The 10,762-nt window shown below is 52.1% G+C and overlaps 1 pseudogene; it reads left to right on the top strand.

The window, feature by feature from the left end:
* Nucleotides 1-5,817: 5,817 nt before the first annotated feature.
* On the top strand, nt 5,818-10,233 carry LOC116437373 (annotated as a pseudogene).
* Nucleotides 10,234-10,762: the final 529 nt, after the last annotated feature.

Raw genomic sequence — 10,762 nt, 5'->3', positions numbered from 1 at the left:
TGCATCTACCTACCATTGGCAACTGATTCACTTGACAACCTCCTTCAAAACAATGAGCACCTCCAATACGCCCTAGACAGCTACACAGGCCAAATTTCTATACACCATCCAAAACACAGACTGTTTACTTTGGTCTTCAAACTGATTCCAAAAGAAATTCAAAGCAGAAAACCATTAAATGCCTTGACAACCTTTTCAGATGGCTCCGGAAGCTCCCACAAGTCTGTCATCACTTGGAGGGATTCTTGCACTCAAAAGTGGGGGTCTGATGTGCAGGCAGTTGAAGAATCCCCACAAGTGGCAGAACTTGCAGCCGTGGTCAGAGCATTTGAGCAGTTCAGTGAACCATTCAATTTGATAACTGATCTGGCCTATGTAGCAGGTGTAGTTTCCAGGGCAGAGAGAGCCTTACTAAAGGAGGTTGCAAACCCAAAAATTCATAACTTGCTTTCGAAATTGATTCAACTGATCTCCCACTGAAAGCACCCATTCTATGTCATGCATGTGAGATCACAAACTGACCTGCCAGGATTTATTGCCGAAGGGAACATGAGAGCAGATGCCCTAGCGATGCCCATCGAGTTAGCGAATCTGCCTAACAGATTCCAGCAGGCCCAGCTGAGCCATAGTAATGTTCCATCAAAATGCTCCAGCTCTCATCCGAATGTTCCGCCTCACTAGAGACCAAGCGAAAGCCATTGTGGTGACATGCCCCAACTGCCAAAAACATCAGCTTCCATCATTAGGCCAAGGGGGTTTACCCTCGAGGTCTAGGCAGTCGCACGGTATGGCAAAGAGATGTCACCCACTTCCCCCAATTTGGCCGCCAGAAATATATTCATGTTTCTGTGGATACCTTTTCTGGTGCAACCTTTGCCTCAGCCCACTGTGGGGAGAGGGTCAAAGATGTCATCAACCACCTAGTACAGGCCTTCGCTGTATTGGGGACACCAAATAAATTAAAAACTGACAATGGCCCAGCAGAGTTAAGTAGGTTCATGAGTGAGTGGGGTGTGGATCACATCACTGGCATCCCTCACTCACCCACAGGCCAAGCCATTGTAGAAAGAAAGCATCAAACATTAAAAAGACTGCTAGAACAACAAAAGGGTGGCAATGAGATCGCTGCCCCCATCATAAGACTTTCCAAAGCGTTGTTCACTTTGAACTTTTTAAACTGTTCCTATGAGGAACCTGATCCTCCCATAATGAGACACTTCACAAACTGCCAAACATAAACTGTGAGAGACCTGAGGTCCTAATAAAAGACCTTGATACTTTACAAATACATGGCCCGTAACCCCTAGTCACCCGGGGAGAGGCTACAGGTATGTTTCCACCCCAGAAGGTGCAAGATGGATCCCTGGGAAGAGGATCAAACCCTTTTTGGAGACCACCTGAGGATGCCAAACAAAGGAACGAAGCTGCCACAGCCTGGAAAAGAAGAAAAACCAAGCCACCTGGAAAAAAGACTCCAGGCCTGAAAAACAAACCCTCCATCTCCCAGTCTCCTTAAAATGTGTCTCCCTTCCCAAAATGACCCCTCAGGGTTTTTTTGAAAGAGGGGGAGTCAAACGGAGCCATTGTTATTTAAGTTAATTGTATTTGTATTTTATTTGTTTTACACTGCCCCTAAAGTTACCACCCATGACTGCATAATGACATCCTACATGCTGCTGTCCCACCTGCTGCTGCAGCTCCTCCTGTGCACTGGGAGCTCCAGCAGCTGGATTCCTTCCATTATCAAGGACATTGTATGGGTGTTTTTATAGTGTTGTTAATTTCATTAGCCCTTCCCAGTTTTAAGTGTTTGGTTTTGAAATCCCTTAAACCTTTCCCCCTCATTTCAAGGTAATAAAGAAGGGGGAGATGTTGGTGTGACCCAGCCCACTGCGGGGCTGAGGCAGCAAGATGCCAATCAATCCCAGCCCCTCCCCTGGATCAAGTTTCCCGAAGAGGCAGACTCAGAGGGTGGGTCGATGGGAGGCTCAGAAGCCTAATCCTCACCCCCCCTGGGCGGCACCTGGGTACAAGCCGCCTCCCCTGGTTCAGGAAAATTCTCGGTTACTCGGTTGTTCATTGGTTCTCTGTTATAACTCCTGCCTCTCAGTTTCCCCCAGTGGTTCTTGTTAAATTGTATCCTCCCCCTGGCTTGTAACTCATTGGTTGCTTTCACCGCAGTTTTCAAATTCCCTATAAAACTGAGGACAAGCTTCGGGGGGAGGATCCCATCGCATTCCATCCTTTCCGAGCTTGTTCAGGTTGCGAGGCTTCTAACAATAAACCTGTGAGTAGTCAGACCAGAACAGCCTCTCTCTTCCTTTGTCTCTGAGCTAACATGAGCTGATACTATCGGATCCTGCCGTGTTCCCTCCACATAGAAGCCAGCTAGCTAGCTCAGCCAGCAGCTCTTTTCCTGATGCTGAAGTTGCTTCAGCGACACGCAGAAGTAATGCAGATGGACTGTCTCTGACTTGGGGCACGCCAGAGCTCATGCTTCGAGCACCCAGTACTGCGTTAGTTGACATCCTGGTCCTCATCAGAAGAGTCATTAGGCTGATGATCTACATTCTGGTCGCCATTTGGATGGTTGGCGTTTTGGTCATCATTTGGAGGTTGCCTGTTCTGCCTCTGGTGCCATAGGTCAGGGCGAACACATTTTGCAGGTAGCCACCGTACCCCAGTATCTGTGGAAACGCAAGCATACCCACGACCCCAAAGGATAAGCTCATGTGGGCCTTCCCACTGGTTAGTAAGTAAATTCCGTACCCAGACTTTTGCCCGGGTCAGTTGTATCTCACCTGAAGACTGCAATGAGAAAAAATGATTCAGAATAACAGGATTATTTGAATTTTGTGGCACTGTAAGGTGATTAATTGTATACAAAGATTTTGCTAGTCGGCTTCAGGAACCAAATTCAAAGGTTCCTGTGAGAAACGTTGAAAAGCCATGTTAACAGCCCTTAATTCGATTAACTGAGATGAGCCTAACTCGGATTGGTGTGTTTGTCAACCACTGCAAAGGTAGTGTAGGATACTGTGCGCCCTTACGTACATTGACCCCTGCTAAAAATTTGTCCCAATCCGTACCCCCCAAGCTGCCAACACATCCCGCCCCCAAAGATTAAGGGAAGTGGTAGTAACATAAGGCCTAATTGTAGCTGTGCGTCCCTCTGGGCCCCTCACCACCACAGGCCGTTCGCTTAAATAGCTCTCTGTGGTTCCTCCTAATCCTGCGATGGCCGATCCCACCGGGGCTAAAGGCCATGAGGGAGGCCATGCAGAGAAGGAGATGATAGTTACATCAGCACCCGTATCAATCAAACCTCGAAGCTGAATCCAGGGCGGATGGGCGTTCGGCAGGATCAGGGTACATGTCATCTGTGGCCTTTGGTCAGAGATGTCTGCAGTCCAGAAGGCCTGCGGAAGTCTCATAGATCCACTGCTGCTATCTCCATGAATCTGTTGTTCTATCCTGGGGACACAAGGCTTAAAAGGCACTAATTTAGCAAGGCAGGTCTTTTCAGGAATAGTGACAGGGGGTTTTTGCGTGGAGACCATAGCATGAATCTGACCTTTAAAGTCAGCGTCAATAACTCCTGAGTGCACTAAGATTCCTTGATGGGTAACATCAGGTTTTCCCACCAGCATTGCACTGGATCCCTGGGCTAAGGGTCCATATGCATCCAAGGGAACCTTATAAATACCGCTAGAGTCTAAGATGACTGCGGCTGCGGTGTGGACGTCAAAACCGTCTGATCCCTGGGTGCCGTCTCTAGGGTGGCTGAGTAGGCCTGTGCCTGTACCACCCTCTAGGGGAGCGACTGCATCGGAGAGCAATTCCCCCTCCTTGCACCCCGGCAGAAATTTCCCGACAAAAGCCAACCATCAGCATGAGTCAGAGATCTACAATAGTCCAAGCAATGCCCTGGTCTGCCACACCTCTTGCACTGGGGGATCGGTGTGTTTTCTTTTTGGCTCGGCTTAGGCCGCTTCCGTTTTTTCGCGTGTTTGGGTTGCTTTGGTTCACGACCAGAAGATGTGTGAACAGGCTGCAGGAATGCAGCCAAAGCAGACCTTTTCTGGTTTCCAGATCCCACCTTAGAACAGGCTTCAACCATGTCCGCAACATCAGGTTCTCCTTGTAAGGCATCTATGATTTTTCTGCACTCTTCATTTGTGTTATCTCTCACTAACTGCTTTAACAACAAGTGCCTTAACCCGTCATCCTCAACCTGCTTCTCGAGAGAAGCAGCGACTTTTTCTACAAAAGAGAGGTATGACTCCGATCTCCCTTGAATTATTTCAGTATATCGCTTTCTAGGCACAGACAACTCTATGGTTTTCAACAGGGCAGCGACGCCGACCTGTTGAGCTTGCTGCAGGACGCTAGAGGGAAAGGTACCCTGTAGACTGGGATCAGAGAAGGGACCAGTCCCCATAAGAGCATCCGTCCCCACTGCACATCTAGGGTCCTCAGCAGGGAACTGCATATTCCCTAATGCAGTCTTGCCGGCCAGCTTTCTCCAGGTTTTCTCAAAAACTTTAAATTGTACAGGTTGAAATAGGATTTGACCTAAGTGTCTGATATCAAATGGAGCAAGTAAATCTGTATTTATCACCCTTATTATCTGCATAACCTCAGCAGAACCGAGCCCATGTTGTGCCACCTTGGATTGCAGATCCTGGGCAACCTTCCAAGCAATCACCTCATGCTTATCACACTGACCTGAACTTGGGAGAGCCTTATACACTGGGAAAGCTTGGATCTCCCCTTTTGGGGTGTCACTACCGTCCTGAACTTCTGGCACAGCCTCAGGATGCAGTGTAACAGCTTCCTGATTACTCCCAGAATCCTCAACTCTGCTTGGCATCCCAAGTGTTTCCAATAAATTCCAATCACCCTCCTCCAAAGCCCGCATCTTAACTGACTCCAAGAAGCGATTGTAGTGGGTCAGACGCACTGTCACAGTGCAGTCTGGAAAGGTCCAAGGGCGAGACCGGAGCAGCCTTTTCTTTTGCCGCCCGGCTATAGCCGCTTTATGTCCCGGGGCCAAAACCTCCTCTGTCTCACTGCCCAACGAGGAATCATTGGGTAAAGGCGACTTTGAGCTACCGTGAGCAAACAGAGGTGGGCGGGGAGGAACGAGCTGACCAGAAGAGAAACTGACAGCAGAGGCTGCAGTCGGCTGTGCCGTGGTTTGAACTGCAGCTTCTTTTCGGGATGCGGTCTCATTTGTTTTCGACTGACCCGGCACTGGAGCTGCTGCGGCTGTCTCCGGTGCTGCTGTCGCGCCCGGAGCTGTGGCCATCTCCTGTGCTGCAGCAGTGCCTAGAGCTACTGCCACCTCCTGTGCCGCGGTCACCCCTGGAGCCGCCGCCTACCGGGGTGTGGCTGCCGCGTCCGCCGCGTCTGTCGCTGGTCTCGGCTCCGCTGGCAGCTGGAGCGCCGGTGCCGTGCCGGCGGGTAATGCAGGGATCGCCGCCGCGGCTTCCGGGTTGGGAGCCACTGGCCGCACCACTTCCGGGTTCGGAGCCGCGTCTCTTGCGGGCGGCGCGGGCGATGCGGGCCCGGCGCACCCTGCATGGTGGAGTGCCTCCGGCAGCTGCAGCAGCTGCTTCTGCAAGCTGAGCAGTTCCAATAGCTGCCGTGATATATTTGGCAGTTCCGATAACTGCCGTGAGATATTTAGCAATTCCGTCAACAAAAGCAGATGCTGTATTAGAAGGTCGATTGCTCGGTTTGTGACTGCGCAGAACAGTCCAGCACTACGGAGGGTGATGGCCCGCATCCGGGAATTCTTGGTGCAGTAGACGCATGCGCAGTATTGTCGGGGCTATGCCGGCCAAAAAGGTCCATCTGGGCATCCTCGGTGCGGCAGGTGCCTGCGCAGACCAGCTAGGAGCCGCCATGTGGGTCCAGGACGCGAGATCCCCCCAACCTCAGCCCCGGAAATGTGGTGGCCGCAGCTGAGCCGAACGGCAGGGCGGGCCGTGTGCTCTCCTGCTGCCCTGACACCCCCAGCAATTGCTCTGCCAGTGCGGGGTCCTCGGGTGGCGTGGGGTCCTGCGGCAGCGCAGGGTGACCCAGTGCAGGCTCCGGGGCATTCTCCTCCCGTGGAGCTGGAGCGGATTTTTCGGATCTCTCTCCTTCACATTCCACTGAGGCAGGCGAGCCAGCTTTACTGCTACAGTCAAGGTCTATCAGCAGAATGAACAACGAACGCCAAGTGAATAATAATTCTAGCACTGCCGGATCCCCAGATGGAAGGTCGCGCCGTATAGCACAGCCTATCTCCTGCCACAGCCCAAAATCCAGGGCGGTGTCTCTGTCCAGGGAAATGCCATGCAGGGCAGCTCAGTCTAATAACTCACAAAGTGAATCCTCAGAGATAGAGGCATTCATGGAACTGATAACACCTTTCCAGACTGATAGCACAGCGTCGGTTTTTAAGCCGCTGTTCACCATTTTCTCAGTCCCGTCGGACATCCCGGTCCAGGGGGTAAAGGGAACAGCGTACCTCTAAAGAAATTCATCTTGGCTCGCAGCGTGCAGGACACGTCGCAGCGTGCAGATCACGTTGGCATGCACTGCACCCCCCCCTCCATCAGTGGCCCTGCCCGTGGGAACCAACCCACTCCCGGTTCCCACGCTACTGTGACCAGAAGTGAAGGTGATGGCAACCGGAAAGACACCGGGACACTCGGGGACAGCGGCACCTCCGCGTACGCTGCACTGCTCTCCTTCCCTTCGCTGCCCAGCCATAGTGAACCTGCGGGTGTGCGCGCTGGAGTGCGAGGCGCTGAGGGGTGTTGGGGACGATGAAAGTTTGGTAAGAAAGTTTCACAGATATGTAGGCTTGGCAGAAAGATCTCTGGATGTAGAAACTGAGAATGAGATAGAAATGAAAGCAAGTTTTGATATAGAGTAAAAGATGTTTTGCTGAACTAGTGATCACTGAATAACTGAAAAGGCAAAGGTTGGAGATGAGTTGGAAGGACTAGAGCAAAGGTATGTGACTACAAACAAAGACATGTTTTTCACCAAGTAAATGAGTCTCAAGAAGAGCATAAGTAAATAGAAAACATGTTTTTACCAAATAGAGAGATATTGCAGGAAAACAAGAAATGTCAATGCAGCAAGAAGAAGAGAGGTCTGAGAATTTTCCATTGTAAGCTTAAATTGTAACATACTTACTCTTGTGATTGGATAATAATGAATATAATATGGTGATGGTAGTAGTTATGATAGGCCATAGGCAAATGTAAAGGTATTGTGTATGGTGCTTATTGGTTGTTATGTATTAAGATACTCAGCAAAGAAAAGTATATAATGCTTTGTAACTTGAACAGAAAGTGGCTTCAGGTATGCCTACAGCCGGAGCTGGCAGCTGTAGGGCTGGCTCTGGATACCCACTCCCTGAAATGCTGTAACTTCGCCTATGCAATAAACAGCTTTCAAGAGAGCCGCCTGAAGTCCAGACATCCTTCGTCGACACTTCTCCTATAGCAGGGGCTGCTTGTAGTGGTTTGGTCCAAAATACTCATTACTCACTTATTTACCTTCTGTGAGATAAGAATTGGAGAAAGCAAAGCAGGCACAAAACTTGAAAGAATATAAAGTTTATTAACAGACCTAAAAGAAAGAAAAAATATCAGACCACACCTTCAGAACTCTTCTCTTCCCCCCACCTTTCCCCCTTCTCCCACTGACAATATAAAAAGACAACCCTTGAGATTTTCAGTCAGTTTACCACCTCTATAATAATCTCTTTTTTCAGTTCACTTAGGAAGAGGAGTCTCTCTTGCTCATGCTATGGAGACATCTCCACAAGAAGTCCTCTCATGGCTTCAGTATCACAACGAGACAGCTACCCGTGTTGGTTCTCTGCTCGCATGTGAGAGTCCCTTCCCCCGACTTGCAGCTTTCCCCACAACTGCTTTCAAGGGTCCAATCTTGAGCTACTGGGGTACCATTTTAAGGTAGAGCTGTTCAAAAACAAAGGTTCTCTTTACCCATCTCTGGGAGTATCTTCATCTCTAGGAATAGAGGCCCTCCCCCTTCCCTGTGAGAAAAAGGGTCCTCATCATCTTCATCTCTAGGACTATCTCTGGGAGCATCTCTAGGAACAGAGGTCTTTCCCCTTCTGATTTGGAGCAATAGTCCTCATCACTTTCATCTCTCCCTGTTCAAACTTCTCATCAAATTACAGCTGCTTCAGCATTTGCTTATTTCAGCACAGGTACTTTTGCTCACAAGTACAGTTTGAACGCTCCACCCCCCCCATGCTTTCATGAAATTACAACGGGTACTCTGATATATCATAGTCTATCACCACCATAGATTTACAACAGAATTTCAGCTTCTAAGCATCTCCTCTTTCTCTTCCCTCAGGGTTTCAGCTCTTCTTTCTTTACTTAATGTCTGCAGGCTTCATCTGTTTTGGAGGAAACGTGCAGCACTAAAAGGGTTAATCTCACCTGGGCCTTGCAGCTGGAATTCGCTTATCGCTGTTGGTCACATGATCTTTGCCGGGCAGTGGGCAGCTTCAGCTGAATCTTCGGCCGCACTGGAGGGGGGGTGCAGAGCCGGGCCATGCTGTCTGCACGTAACAGGGCTGTGGGGTGGCCATGGATGGAACAGGGCCCATCGGCTCCTGGATAGCTGTGTCCCGGCCCGGCCCTGGCCAAGCAGGGCCCAGCCGGGCCCACTGGGCCCCATACGGGCCCAGCCCAGTTACCTGTCCCAAGGCCGGGAGCAAGAGAGAGCTTTCCCAGGGTTTGTCCATTCTTAAATGCGGACCACAGAGGCATGTCAAAATTTTTTACGTGGCTTAAAAAATTGTCAATATTCAAACTAGCCAGTTGATAGGTTCTGTCAGGTCATAGAGGAAGCTGTAAGCACCTCTTTGCAAAAGAATCACTTCCGTAGCTATGCTAACCCATGACACTGCTGCAGGAGTGTGGCGCCAACCTGGAAGTGCCCAGGTGCGACAGCACCATGCTGCTGAAGCTCGGCACCCTCTGCAGGGAGGCCCACGGCACCCGCACCTGCTTATTCAAGGGAAGTTTTGAAGCCTTCGCATCTGCCTGTTCTGAGCTCTGAACCAAGCCGGCCGTCCCCACCGGGCTCAGCCTGCCCCTGAACGCTGGCCCCGCACCCCAGCTGGGCCGGTCCTGGGCCCCGGCAGCCACAGCAGAAGCCGTGAGCGAGGTGGCAATGGCCCCCCCAGTGGCCCCCCTGCAGAGCCTGCGGGGCCTCCCCAGTGCCATGACCCCGGCGGGTTCCGGCTGCGGCTGGAGGAGCCCTGAGCCAAAGCCCTGGAGCGGTGCCGGTGCCGAGCCCAAGAAGAGCTGCTGGAGCTGCTGCCCGAGAGCGCCCTGGAGCTAGACCCTGACAGCGTCTACGGCCCTGGGCTGGACTTCCCCTGGTGGCCCCGCTGGAGCTTCAAGATGAGCCCCGAGGAGCTGCAGCCACGGGAGGAAGCAGTGTTTGGGGACTCCCTGAGGGGCTTGAGACAGCCTGAGGACACTAGGGACAGCAGGGACCTAGCACCCTTCGAGCACAGCCTGGAGACGCGGTGGCAGCTGTGGCAGATGCTGGAGAAGTCCAACATCATCCTGCTCATCCCCGATGCCCGGCACATGGCCCTGAGCGTGCCCCCCGCCCTGGCTGCGCACGTGACGCAGAAATTGTGGAAGGGGCTCATCCTCGTTTTCAACAAAGTGGACCTGACCTCCCCCGCAGTGGCCATGGACTGAAGCCACCTCCTGAAGGGACTCTTCAGCCCTGCGATGTTGGCCCCTGTGCCTCCCGCCCATCCCGGCCGCTCCTTCACCATCGAGGCGCTGCTGGGCCACCCCTCACCCCCCCGCGGGCTCCGCCGCCACTCTGGGGATGCCCCCTGGCCCCCGGGCCGCTGCTTCCACTGCTCTGTGCCCTCAGCTGCGGAGGCCCTGCCCGCATGGTGCCCTTCACCTCGGCCCTGGCCCCGCCCACACCCCCTACCCCTGTGCTGCTGAAGAAGCAGAAGAAGAGGGGGGGTCGCAGGAGCTGGGCCGTAGGACCCTGACTGTTCCTGGAGGACTGCGAGAACATCGTGGGGGGGCAGTGGACCTGAGCAGCTGGCAGGCGCGGCTGGAGCATGCGGAGCAGCAGCCAGAGAAAGAGAGCAGTGACTTCTCAGATTTTGATGCTGGGTCTGAGGATCACTGGACTGGAGTAAAGATGTGAACAGCCAGAGTTGGTAACTGGGAGCTGCCAGATAACATCAAGCCCTACACCGACCCAGCAAACACCACTCCTGTGGTCACAATGCCGACCAAGATGAACAGGGTGCAGCCAAAAGACCAGACAAGCGCTGCATGGAAACGGAGACGACGCAAAACGGCACCGACCTCCACCATAGATACCAACACGCTGTCCCGTCACCAGAACTACAACCAGGACCTTGACTGGATAAGTCGCACACCTTTGGTGTCTCCCCAGATCTTACCCCCTTTTGTTGCTTTCCCACCAGTTAATTTTGCCTACCACAACCCCTCCGCTTTACCCTTCCTGCAGCCACGCTCCCCAATACCCCTGTTGGGATGCTTTCTGTTAAGTTGCACCCCCCTTTTTATTTACTACTCATTATCCATTCCCTAGCCACATGTTCCCATACCCTTGTTACCGTTATACCATTCCCCTTTCCCCAGACTTTTGATTTATAGAAGGGGGGAATGCAGAGAGGGGGGGAAGGGAAAGGCTTCCCCCCGAAATT

Source organism: Corvus moneduloides, chromosome W, assembly GCF_009650955.1.
Source record: "Corvus moneduloides isolate bCorMon1 chromosome W, bCorMon1.pri, whole genome shotgun sequence".
Taxonomy (NCBI): Eukaryota; Metazoa; Chordata; class Aves; order Passeriformes; family Corvidae; genus Corvus; species Corvus moneduloides.
This window is presented reverse-complemented; position numbering and strand designations above follow the sequence as displayed.